This window comes from Aptenodytes patagonicus, chromosome 1 (assembly GCF_965638725.1).
Source record: "Aptenodytes patagonicus chromosome 1, bAptPat1.pri.cur, whole genome shotgun sequence".
NCBI lineage: Eukaryota > Metazoa > Chordata > Aves > Sphenisciformes > Spheniscidae > Aptenodytes > Aptenodytes patagonicus.
In genome coordinates this window covers 203,312,833-203,325,780 of record NC_134949.1, presented here as the reverse complement: position 1 = coordinate 203,325,780, position 12,948 = coordinate 203,312,833, and the positions used below count along the sequence as shown (strand labels likewise).

Sequence of the window (12,948 nt, the reverse complement as noted above, 5' to 3'; positions counted from 1 at the left end):
TAAGAGACCCAACTAATGTCACAAGACAGAGCGCCACGCTGTTAGGCACCACCTTCTGAAATCCAGTTCTGAGGTATGACTATACATTTTCCACTTCTACAAAATAGAGCCAGGATGGCCCTCTGCCACTGCACAACGCCAGAACAGGTCAATTGCCACACAGGGCAAAGCAAGGAAGCGAATTCCAGTGTTAAGAGGTTTTGATTTTTGGATTTATCCACTTTTCGTGTGCACCCATTTCTAGTAACAGAGTCTAAGCAATGAGCTGAATTTGTTCCTTTCTCATAATTCTTCTTACTGCTTGGAAGCCTTTCCTGACAATTAATCTAAAGCTGCCCTTCTTAGTTTAAGGCCATATTGTTTTTGTAAGACAGCTTTGACCAGTTTTGAACAGCTTCCTCTCCTTCAATCATGTTTTCACTTAAAATAGTACAACGATCCTATTTTCCATTTTCTCTTCAAAGTTAAAACTTGTCAAATGGAGACATATGACAATATGACAATACCTTACCTGGAAAAGCATAAACTGCAACACTAACTGGAACATTATCAGAGGAAGAAAAAAGCATTTTTTCCCTGTGTGACATGTGATTCCTACTAGAAGCCTACAGAAGTCTATTTCTGACTGAAATACACACTGTATTTCTTTTTCATGTGGTTGATGTATTTTATTTGATTTTTAAGAAGAAGTTATTCAAAAATGCAATTAAAAAAAATTAAGTCTTGCCTGCTTTATTAGAAAGATTATCCCTTTTATTTTGGACTTGGGTGCAGAACAACTGGTCTTCATTTCTAATAATTAACTGTCCTTGTTCAGAAGCAATCACTGATGTTGCATACAATCATCAGGCATTACGTTTGCATGACAAAAACAACATTTTAACTGATCATTGTCAGATAAAATACAAACAAACAAAAGGCTTGCCAAGTTCCACAGCCAAATCTCTCTTTCCCTGTTAACTTGGCTTTGTTTAAACTTGCAGCTGTGGTCCCATGGACTGGAGTGGAAGCTAACAATCATTACCTCACAGGATCACAACTCCTGTTAAAAAAATATATATAAATAAGAATGTGGCTCAGTTCCAGCAGATTTGGATTTAAACTACATTTAAATGGCTTCTTGAATCAAAGACGAGAAGTGTGCTACGCCAGTGCTCTTCTCTTTTTTTCCTTTTGCTGTGTGCATCAGCAATGACAAGAATGGCTACAACCGCAGCAGCGGCACTGGGGGTTGCAGCAGGTAATGTCATTGCAGCGTTCACTCCCCGCTCGACATGTCACTTCAAAGCAGCACACACACCAGATAAAACATACACACACCCCATGGTCCAGGAAACCCAGCACCGAGGGATCTTTCAATTCAGTTAACTGCTTTCTGTTAACTGGTTTTTGGCTTCTTTGCAGTGAAACTCTCTTTTGATATAGCAGACGTGGAGTTAATGGGGAAATGTGTATGGAAGTGGGAAGGAGAAGAAGCATGCACACAGGCCTCAAACTATTTTTGTGTGGAATCTTCTGAGAGCTAACTTGAAACAGAGAGTTGAATGTTACTTTAAATGCAAGTGAAAAAAAAATCTTCAAATGAAGTAAAGACATTCACCACCAGTTAACAGTAAATACAAATACATAAGAAACCGCTAAACAGTTGGTTAGTGTTTTAAGTAGAGATAATATACTATTGCACCAAACAGAAAGCACTCTGGAGAATGAAATGGCCATTTGCAAAGCCTTTGAACTACAATTTTCTGAAGAACTAGAAAGAGGAGAATCAGAGATTGCTGTGCTATTCCTAAGACTGACTACAAAAACGCATTCTTCTCCAGAGCACCTCATGTACCAGCTTCAGGGATGTCCATACAATCACATCTTTATTATTTAGGGTAACAAGGTGTTCATCAGCTAGGCTGGGTAAGAAATGAAAACAGCTAACACAAACACTATGGGGCACTCTAGGGAGTGTAGCTCCATACAGATGCAGTTTAGGCAGCGAGAGGCTTGCTAGCTGCTTCCCCATCTTAGCCCTGCTGGTCCCAGGGCGGCTCCACACATGTGTCTTCTCTCCAGCATGGGCTCCAGGGCTTCTGGCATTAAGTACCACACCAAACCCAAGACAGTGTTCAGGTGGCACCAGCCCTGAGGTGACCAGTCCCTCCTCTGACAGGATGCAGGGCTCGGATACCTGAAGGATTCTGCAGGGCCTGTCTGGAGCTCAACAAAGTGGAACTCGGCCCAAATCAATAATCCCTCTGGCCCTTTGTGGAGCCACTTCCTTCTCTGCACATCATGTGTGTAGGCACTTCTGGTAGAGCAAATGTGCCACCAAAGACTCCCAAGATGGGTCTGTGCAGAGCCAGCTTGGGTTCAAAGTGTTTATTAGGTCGGGCTCTGTGCCAAGAAAGGCAGTTAAACTGCTTCTGCACCTGGCCCTGGATACAGCATATCCATATTCCCACAGCGCTGCAGCTCACCAGCCCTGCCAGACCATACTCAGCTCCACAGAGATTCAGTTCTGGTGCTGCTACATTCCTAGCGCAGCCAATCTGCAACCCAGATAAACTTTCCATGAATAATTGCAGGTTTAATGGACTCACACGTGTTTATAACCCTGACTCATAAGGTCAGAATTTAGGCCTGGATACTTTTCCACCTTTTGAATTCCCCTCTGAATTTCAAAGAATTGGCTCTTTAGGACTATGAATGTGTATTTTTTATTAGAATTTTGCTTTTTTAAATTGTTCTAAAGAATAGTATATATTCTTTAAAATATACATTTGTATCCATATTGCTGTTAGTGCTACAGACATCAAGTCTTCAGATTTCTCAATTCATCCCCAGAAGAATCAGCTTTTTTTTTCCCAATTATTTACACAGCAAACCAGATAAAGGCCTACTGTTGTTTCCTTGTCTTCCATTTACTTTTCTAACTATCTTGAGATTGTGATTAGCTCAGGGCAGGATCCATTCCTCTCCACTACCTGCTCAAAAGCCCAAGTCTCCGAGAGCAAAGCACCCTGGAAGCACGCTGCAGCAGCAATGTTCACTTCTGCAGTCTGGTAAGTACCAGGAGCTGCAAGAAGCCTAAGCCTGCCTAGGATGTATTTGACATGGGGGTGGGGGGAAAGAAAAACAAAGAAACCGCCCAAAAACCTTCAACTGCAATAGAAATCAAACATCCATTGGAAAGAAACCCATCTCTGTGACATTTGAAACTGTATTAGGAATAGATGTTCAATATTCATATACAAGGGAGTACTAATGCACTAATGCTTTTAAGATACAGATTTTCAATAAGAAAAAATAACTCACTCTAATATACCAATCATAAATATGTATATTTTAAATATGATATGGAAGAGGAACTGTAATTTTATTCCCCCCCATTCCTGTTGGAGAATACAAGATAAAGGGTAACACTAGAATTGCCATCACAGGAAATGGAGAGGGAAAAGAGACAAATGCCAATACTGATGTCATGACAGAAATGTGGGCACCACAGAAATGAAGCAAAATTATTTTAAAAAGTAACACTGTGTCTGCTCATATAAAGATCACCTAGTGCGACAAGCTCAACAGAGCCTAAGCGTGGTAGGACACATGAAACTGCAAACCATGAAGTAAACTGGCTGGAGGGACTTTCCAGGGCCCCTAGCTCCTGGCTCTCTTTGACCGTTGCCTCCTCCGTATCCATTTACCCACCCTCCAATCTACTCTGCCTTCTGCATAGCCCTCCCCTTGCATCTGTTCAGCCGTTCCTCCTCCAGCAGATCTCTCGCCTTTCATCCATCTACCTACGTTCCCATGTGCCCCTTTCCTTGCAGTCATTCTTTCCTCAGCCTCCAGTAGAGTCCTCCGCTCGCATCCACACGCCATCCAATACATCCTCCCCCCAACGCACCTCCCAACTACATCCACCCACCCGGGTTTCTCCCATACACCCCCACCCCTGCATTCACTCATCCTGCAACACGCCTCCCCTTCTGCAGCCACCTATCCACCTGCACACCCCTCCTGTACACCCGTCCCCGAGCCCGGCCTGCCGCATACCCCTCCCTTGGTGGCACAGCCCTCCCCTCGCATCGCATCGCATCGCATCGCATCGCATCGCATCGCATCGCATCGCATCGCATCGCATCGCATCGCATCGCATCCCGCCCCTCCTCCAGCATACTCCTCCTCTTGCACCCACCCACCCACCCTTTAGTGCGCCCCGCACCCGCCCCTGCGCCCACCCCCCCTCAGACACCGCGCTCCCCTTCCACGCTGCCGCTCCCTCCAGCCCCCTCCTGCGGTAAAGGGGCACCCTTGACCCCCGTCCACAGCGCTCCGGCCCCATCATCCCCTCAGAGGCGGCTCCGGAGAGACGAGCCTCCCCGTCCTCACAACGGTCTCCTCTGCGGGGGCAAACCCGTAGCACCCATCTGCCCCCCCCCCCCCCCAGCCGAGCGCGCTGGGGTTTGTAGTTCCCACCCGCCGCCTCTCCCCTCAGCGCCCAGCGCCCGGCGGGGGGCGCGGGACTACACTTCCCAGCAGGCTCCGCGGGGGGGGGGGGCCGCTGCCCTCCGCCAGCCTCTCCCGCCGCTTACACACACACACCCCCCCCCCCCTCCGCCGCCGCCTCCCTCAGCGCAGCGGGACGGGCACCGGCGCCGCGGCGGGAGGGCGGCCGTTGGGCCGAGGTCGGAGCCGCTGCGCGCCCCGGGCAGCGCCGTGAGGGGCCGCCCTGTAGCCGGGCCCTGCCGTTACCTGGGAGAGCCGGGGTGCGTGTCCGCGGACGGGAGCGGCGCGGGGAGGGGGGCGCAGTGCTTCTGCTCTGTCAGACCGGGAGGGGGGGAGAGGCACTGAGGGGGGGGAACGGGCGGGGGAGGGGGTGCGCGCGCGCGGCGACGGGTGGTTGCCATGGCGGCGGCGGGGCGCGGGGAGGGGACGGCGCGGCATCCCGCTACCCCGCCCCCGCCGAGAGGCCGCCGGGGCGCCGGGCGGTGCCGGGCCCGCTGCGGAACGGGCGGGCGGTCAGGCTGCGGCCTCTCTGGAGCGTCCTCGGCCTCGCCCTGGCAGGGGGAAAGGGTGGGGTTTTCCCGGCGAGCTTAAAACAAAGGAAAATCCCGCTGCATCGCCGGGGATGGCTGCGGGTGCCGCCTGCCCCCGCCAAGCCTGCGTTTGGGCAGTCTTTGGAAGATGTCTGTCTCAAACATCCCGGCTGGAGGCAGGCAGAGAGCCTCTCCCTTTCAGCCCGCTACGGCAGGAGCAGGAGCTGAAGTGGCGCAGTCCCTGGCGAGGAAGGAGGGTGTAAGTGCAAGAGCAAAACGCCACGACGTCCCGGCTGGCTGCCGAGTGCCGGCTGTGCAGCTTCCTCTGGTCCTCTGTGTGCTGCGTTTCACCTGTATTTAGGGTTTAGTGGATGAACACACTCAGAATACAAACCTCATCTCTTTCCACTTCAGCTAAAGGAGTGGCTAGGAAAGGGAAAATGTGCAGTTGTCCTGTATGGGCATGCAGAAGGGAACTTGACACCATCTTTGTGTCCTGGTTATGGTTGGGATAGAGTTAATTTAATGGCGAGTTTCATTGCTTTTATATAATAGTAAAGGAACAGATTTGGGGATTTGCCTGTTCCTTGGACCGAAGTGATACCTGGTGGTCAAGGGCAGCCTCACAGGACGGCACCACCCAGTTTGTATTGTCTGCTGAGGGTGAATGTTACTTACCATTTCTGAACCGTGCATCTCACAGTTAATATGAACAGCCTGGTCCCTGCAAGGGGAGCAGTGCGGTTATAAACCTTTCTAAGGATGTCGTTTCACAGTTAATGCAAGCCAGCCAATGTCTGTATTGCCACCAAAAGGGACGGTCCTGCCTTCCTCTCTGATCATGGCTATGCTTTCCTGTTTGTTATTTACATGGCAATAATGCTTATTTTGCCATCTGGCAAGGCAAGCCTGGGATCTGATCTGGTGGAAAGCCAATTATGCCCTTCCAAAAAATTGCCAGTATTCAGCTGGACCAAGTTCCTGAACTAGCTGACCCTGCAGAGCTGCTGCAGGCGCAAGAAGGCAGAGGAAATGCGGAGACAGGAGCAGCCCATTGAGATCCCAGTGGATCTGAGCTGTGTTTCTGCGTGCAGCTGCACCACTGCAGTGAGTCCTTACTGCTGGAACTGCCTTGTGACAGCTCTGAGAGTGTCCCACTGATGATGATCTTGTGATCGCTCCCGATAATGACACGTGATTTCTCCAGAAAATGTCAATTGTAGTTACCTTAAGGTAGCAGCATGAGGTTGTATCTCGCAATAAGGTTCTCAGAAATGTTAACTGGCACAAGTGAAAGAGCAGGGATTGAAACTAAAAGCTCAGTATGCCTCTTAAACAATACAGCATGTGTGAATGTGTCACTCGTATATCTACAGATCTTGCTTCCCTCAAAATCATGTGGAGATTCTTAGGCCTTTGTGAGTATTTTAGAACTGGAGCCAAAATCGTGATGAATTCATACCAGCTGCAACTCTGGCTTCCCCTTTTTCCAGATTTCTTCGAACTTGCCTGCCTGTGACTTCAATTCCTGCTGGTTTTTCACATACCCAGAAGCATAGATGCTGTGCAGATCTTACAGAGCCCAAGACTTGTTGGGGAGAGCAGATCATAAGCAGCCTGCTCCCAGCACCACCATAATATCCCTTCCCACAAGACTATATACTTATCACATTAGGCAACACATTAACTGCTTTGTCTGAGGATCGTATCCCCCAGCCAGGAAATTGTGACACAGAGAAGGTTGGTTATTTAGTCAATCTCTGTTTGGTTTGGGATTATTTTTTTCCTCATCCCATTTTTTAGTAATGCTTGAGTCAAGTGGGGCTGCTTCCTAGTGGCAGAGGGTACCCATACTACTGCTGACCTCCCTTTGAAAAGTAGTTGCTCAACACCAGAGCAATAGCAGTGTCACCCTAGTTGTACCCCTCAGAGGAAAAGTTTGGTAAGCATTGGTCTACACAGTTTGCCAGGATCTGCTAAGTGACTGAGTCGGCAGGAAGAGAACCACATCTCCAGGTTCCTAGCCCTGCACGCTAGGTATATTTAAGGATCATAGGATAATTCAGGTTGGAAGGGACCTCAGGAGGTCATCTAGTCCAGCCAGACAATCAGAAGTTCATAAACTTGTTAATAAGGCAAAAGAATAGCAGCTGTGAGTGTGAAATTTCATAGCCTTTCCTATTGCCGCAGTCAAACTCCAGCAAATCTGGCTGGAGTGATGCAAAAAGTACTGCTTCCCTGACCCTCTATTCTGCCTCCTTACTGAAGGTTCCTGCCTCCACAACAGTCCCTGGATTGGAAAACACTAATGTTTCTAATCCATTTTAATACAAAATATGACATTAAAGTCATCTTTATCAGCAGTTTAAGCTAATTTGCTGGACCTTGTATTGAAGCAGCTGGGACTAGTGCATGTGTCTCATTCCACTGACTCTGCTGTGAGGCAGTAATCTCAGGCAAAGAGAAGGTAAGAAATTGCTGGGAGGGGGTGTGACACTAAGCCACTGAAACTTGTTGTACTATGAGTATATTCTCACGGCTTACATCTTTTTATTTTTTGACAGAAGCTATAAACCTAGCAGTTCTGGATAAGACATGATGTTGGTGGGTGTCGGCAGCTGTGATTTGGCGGGCTCCAGCTGTGCTGGTGGAGGAGAGCATTACTCACAGCCAAACCCCAGAGACTTATCATGCCCCTTTCCAGCGATCTGCAAATCTGCCAACAGAGCTGATTGTGTGCCCTCTCTCTCTAATTTATTCTAGTCAGTTCAATCAGAAGCTGATATAAATTAATGTAACTCTTTTGCCGTGAACATTTGATTTGGTTCAAAAGTGTCTCTTCAGCTAGAGTAATTGCAGACACTGTCAGATAAGTTTAAAGCTATCCACTCTTAGGGTCTGTGTCAGATTAACAAAACTGGCTTCTGAATTGATTTGGTTATCATTATATAAATTTCACAGACTGTGTCTAACTCAGATGGCTGGCACAGGCTTTTAGCACAAAGTAGCAGAGAGCTTCGTTTGTAACCTCCTCCCACACACAAAGTTCTGCAGGAGGAGGTTGAAAACATACAAGATGTCTATGAATTATGAACTGCCCTTTGCTTTTGTCTTCCCTTCCCCTTGCAATTTATTTAACTAGACTACAGGACTTACTGTGCCTTCATAATAATCATTAATGCTCACATGCAAACATAACTCTTTACCAAAGGTCTTACAGGCTACGTTCAGAAATGCTGTAGTAATGAAGTTGAAAAGCAATAGGGAAAAGAAAGTACCTGTTACATATTCGTGGGCATTAACCTTCCAAGGGAAGTTATGCACAACCCAGTAAAGGCATCGGTAGACACACACTGTTAATTTTCATACACACATAGTAATTGTTCTTCTGCATAGATATTTTTATGGTATGATATTTATCAGTATGACACATCCACCAATTTCTCTCCTAGGAAAGAACCTCAGAGTCTGAACCTCGAGAAACTGTGATGGAATGGCAACACAGAAGGATTTAGTCAACATCTTTCACACAAGGTACATCTCAAAATGCTGTGAATTGCTAATAGAGAACAGTTCAAGGGAAAGCAGTTGGTTTTCAAATGAGATTTCAGTTAAGCCAGAAAGTGAGAGTAGGAATGGACACGGGTGTTTGTATTTATCTGGTCAAATGTAGACATCTGTCTTGTAGACCTTTGCCTCCGAGTTAGCTTTCCTCTAAGTTTTTTCATGGTAGAGAGAGAGATAAGTACTTTGGGGATACAACTCCCGCTTTGACCAAGGTAGACTGTTCCCTGAATGTGTTTAATTTTTTCCAGGGCTTATAGCAGACTTAGCTGATAAGCATAAATATAAGTGTTTGCATTGCAGATGCCTAAAGATAGGTGAGAGGAGTCCTACCTAATGTGTTTGTTGCATTGTTAGAGCCATAGAGAGAGAAAGCTGTCATGGCAGTTATGACTAGGTTGATTAAAATTATGAAGAACAAGCCAATGTCAGATTAATAGAAATAAAAGTAGAAGAGAAGACAGATCTTTGAGATGGGCTGAAGCAAGCCCACAGTAGGTTGAAAAAAACAGTTGTTCTGCTTTGAGTCTGTGCACAGAAATTAGAAGAATTAACAGGAACTAGGATATTGTGTTTCTTTTCTGTGTATACTTAACATGCAGAAGCATTTTGCATATGTTGGAGCATTACTCTTTGGAGAAGGAATAAGAAAGTAGCTTAGAGTAGTCAAAACAAAGAGAGAGGAAGACTTGGACAGAAACCTCAGAGAAAGTAGAGTGAGGCCCAGGGAGATGTGTGTCAGCAACTATTAAGTGAAAAACGGGACGGGGAAAGAAAAGTTTATTCACATCATCTCAGTCCTGTGGCAGACCACTAGATAGTATCAAGTGGCAAAGTTCCCTTAATCTGTCTGCTAGGGTTGACAACTGAGAGGAAATCTCCTGTGATGCACAATTAAGCAAAAAAAAAAAAATTGGTGGTATAACTCTTCCATGGTAGGGTGTGAATTTTAGGCTGGTTTGCTAAAGATGTGACACTTCTGGAGTTGCACACTGTCTACCCCACTGCAGTAATTTTGAACCTTATTGGCCAGCTTCAACTACATTTGCAAAAGGGTGGAGGTCTTAATGGTAACTGAGTTCCTTTAGTTTCGTAGGAAGTAGCATGGTAGGAAAGATGGGCTCAGCTGGTGGCCCTGCCGAGCACAAGGTGGGCAGAACTTAGCTGTTAAAGATTTCATCTGGCGACAAGCTGCCCAGTCTGCATGCATAAAATGACCGACAGCTCCACACTTAGTGCTGCTTGCAGCACCTATTTCGGTGCAGAGTTGCAATACCATGTATGACCCATAGGCAGCTGTTTTATTGAAGTGATGAGGGCTAAGTGGAAATAGATACAAAACCATAGGATACTAGGCTTTGATAGTTTGAACCAAACAGTTACATCAGTTGAGCCTGTTAACTCAGGCACAGCCATTAATTTTAAGTCATGCTGGTATACATTATTCTCCTTCCCCTGTAGCTATTTCTCTGACTTAAAAGTGGCAGTTTGAAATAAGGGAGCTGTTGGGCAGCTTTTTGCACATGCTGTTTAGATGCCCAAACCACTAGAATAAACAAAGCACAGTCTGATACATATTAATGGCTCGCCCAGCATTTTTGATTTCTTAGGCATGTTAGTTCCAGTTCTGTAGTATGAGATATTAGAAGATGAATTGGCTTTAACAGTCCACTCCTGTAAACACATTCATCCAGAACAGAAGATAGCTACATTTAAAGAGCATTCTTTAACATATCGGTAATCCTTTCCAGGACTGTCTCGAACAGTCCTTTGAATAGTGATGTGATCAATGGCAATGAAGGTGGTTATGTTGGAGAAAGATGCACTGAAAATTTGTGTTCTGGTGTGTGCCTAAGTATCGAGATTCTGCAGGGCAGGAGGTAAGCCCACCAGAGGCCATACATCTGCACTGGAAGAACAACTGCCGTTTATCGATAACTTCTTAAACCCCCATCACTGAATGTGTAAAAAGTTCTGAGTGGGTAGGAGCAATGTAGTAAATGGCAAGATGTAATTACAGATAAAAGTTTAGCCAAAGTTCCTAATTGAAAACTTTAAAAAAATGTTTAAGGAGAGCAAGAAAGTTAAATAAGATAAGCTGGTGAACATTGTGAAGAATCTCTTTTCCCTTTCTGGTCCCCTAATGCAATTACTGTAGGGAACATGCAGTGGTTTCCATGTGAACAACTTAATCTGGTTCATATTTTGAGAGTAAAATTGGGAATCTTTTTTTAGCTTCAAAATTTGGACTGTATTTGGACAATGTGCGTTTTGTTAATCTTGTTAATTTATCTAATAAATGAGAAACATGATTGTGTCAGTAGAGGGTCAGTGGCACAAAGAACAGTATCTCATAAAAGAACAAACATTGGTATCACAGCTTTGGTTAAACATATTTTAAATTATTATAACATCCCATTCACATTCTTGGGGGGAATATTCACTGCCTACGTTTGAACATCTAACTTAGATGCCTAAATTAGGAGGCTTGTCTCCCTAGATGCCTTGCATAGTTGAAGGAGTGAGAGAGGCTCCTCCAGAGAGCAATTCAGACTATCTTAGTTAGGCTTCTGCTCTGAATTATCATCTGGAGGAGCCTCTTCAACTTTGAGTGCTGTTCTGTGCTATTCTTTGCATCTTTTCCTTGGCAACAAAACTGACTTAACTGGTCTCCACCCCTCAACACTTGTTCTTGCCCTCTGCTTTTGAGAATCATTCTGTGCTAGTACAGCTGTTGATGTGGTGGCACTGTCAACTAGGTTGGTGAAATAATCTGGGTTAAAAGGAACCCTGAGAAAGAAGGTGTTACTTTTAACCTAGATCACGTCTCTGATCTGGTTTATCGCATGACCTTGTAAACAGTTAAACCTGCATACCTGGGGAAGTGATGAGCTTTAGCAAGAGACAGAAGTGAGTTGTTGAACTCAGGGACCTGTTCGCCAAGTGTGCCACCAAGAAAAAAATACATTCAACTTCAGGATGTAAGTTAAAGAGATTGAGTCTTATATCTAAGCATCATTCTGTTCAAGTACATGGTATTTATACCATTACAGTTTCACAGATATCATGGAAGTTTATTATGGTTTGCATCACTGTAAGAAAGAGATAATCTAGCCTTATATCTCTGTTATCCATGTAAAAATGGTCATAATTTAAACAAAATAACTTACAGGATTTAGAAATGTACCATGAAAAGGTATGCTAAACTTTATAAATAAGCCTAAAAGCATGGTGTTGCCACTAACATAGAGCAATTGCAATCAACTTTGAGTAGCTTAAGAAGTTCCCCACCAAGAGCTAATGTTTCAACAGACACACTGGATGCAATTTACCTAACTTGAATGGTTTACAGTGCAGACATCTGCACGTGAGCTAGTTGCCTTAGATTCTTTTCAAAATCATTGGAAAATCTGGCCTTTTAGATGGTGCTTCATATGAACTATATGAGATATTCATATTAGATATGAAGTATCTGCATTTGGCCAGCTGAATCCCACCCACAGGCTATGTGGCTGCTCCTTGTACATGGAGAAATGCGGACTACAACAAGCTAGGTTCAGTTGCCTTGGGTACTAACCTCTAAAACCACTCACGCTTAGCTGCACACGTGATGGACTACAGCTTCATTTTCTGATCCTTAAAAGCCATTCTAGTTCAGAGAGATTTGGTGCCACTAGTGACCACCACTAGGACGCTTTTCCAGTCTCTGGCAGTTAAGATACTTCATGTTGTTACAGAATTAACTATCCTGTTTTAAAACAGTATTCTTTTAAAACAAGCATGTATTAGGAATGCTAGCCACAAACCCAGTGAGGTGAGAGAACTGTTAATAGTTTTTAATAGTTATTAATTTTTACACGGCATCTTGTGCTGCTTTTTAAAGTTCAGTAGTCATCAGGTAGGCTTCTTAATAACCTGTGAAGAGCTTGTTTAATTGCATTTATCTGTGACCTTCCATAGCTTGACCTGGCTAATTGCTTCTTTTAGATGAAGTGCTCACCTCTTTCTGGTCCTTCTCCATGAAAGTAAGAATGAAAACATTCCTAAAGAATCAAGTAGGGAAGAAGCTAAAATCCACAAGGAAGCATAACTGAAGCTAAACTTCTAGATGCTAAGCTGGAGCTAAACCTATATATGCTGTTGTCTTCTTGTGTGCATTTCCTCATTCAAATCATTTTTCTTATCACCTTAAAAGAAAAAAAAGGGGAGAGGGGAAGTGTGTTTAATTTTCATGTTTGGTGCATTTTTAAATGTAATGAAGTTACAAAATGAGCCTGTCGTGATTTAACCCCAGTAGGCAGCTCAGCCCCCCACAGCCGCTCGCTCACTCCCCCCGAGATGGATGGGGGAGAGAATC

General features: G+C 45.0%; 1 protein-coding gene and 1 long non-coding RNA gene across 6 annotated transcripts in view; one reads left to right on the top strand and one right to left on the bottom strand.

Moving 5' to 3' along the window:
- Nucleotides 1–4,807, bottom strand: part of KATNAL1 (katanin catalytic subunit A1 like 1) — a 46,177-nt gene extending 41,370 nt beyond the window's left edge. For 3 of the 5 annotated variants that reach the window (XM_076364303.1, XM_076364307.1, XM_076364305.1), the window contains exon 1: nucleotides 4,744–4,801. The gene's annotated coding sequence lies outside the window, so the exon portion shown is untranslated. Of the gene's footprint in view, nucleotides 1–4,743 lie in introns of all 5 variants that reach the window. The other 2 variants (XM_076364304.1, XM_076364306.1) reach the window with 1 other exon arrangement.
- Nucleotides 4,673–12,948, top strand: part of LOC143174128 (uncharacterized) — a 31,763-nt gene continuing 23,487 nt past the window's right edge. The window contains exons 1-2 of the long non-coding RNA XR_012997913.1: nucleotides 4,673–4,757; nucleotides 8,480–8,561. This is a non-coding gene — a long non-coding RNA (uncharacterized LOC143174128). The remainder of the gene's footprint in view (nucleotides 4,758–8,479; nucleotides 8,562–12,948) is intronic.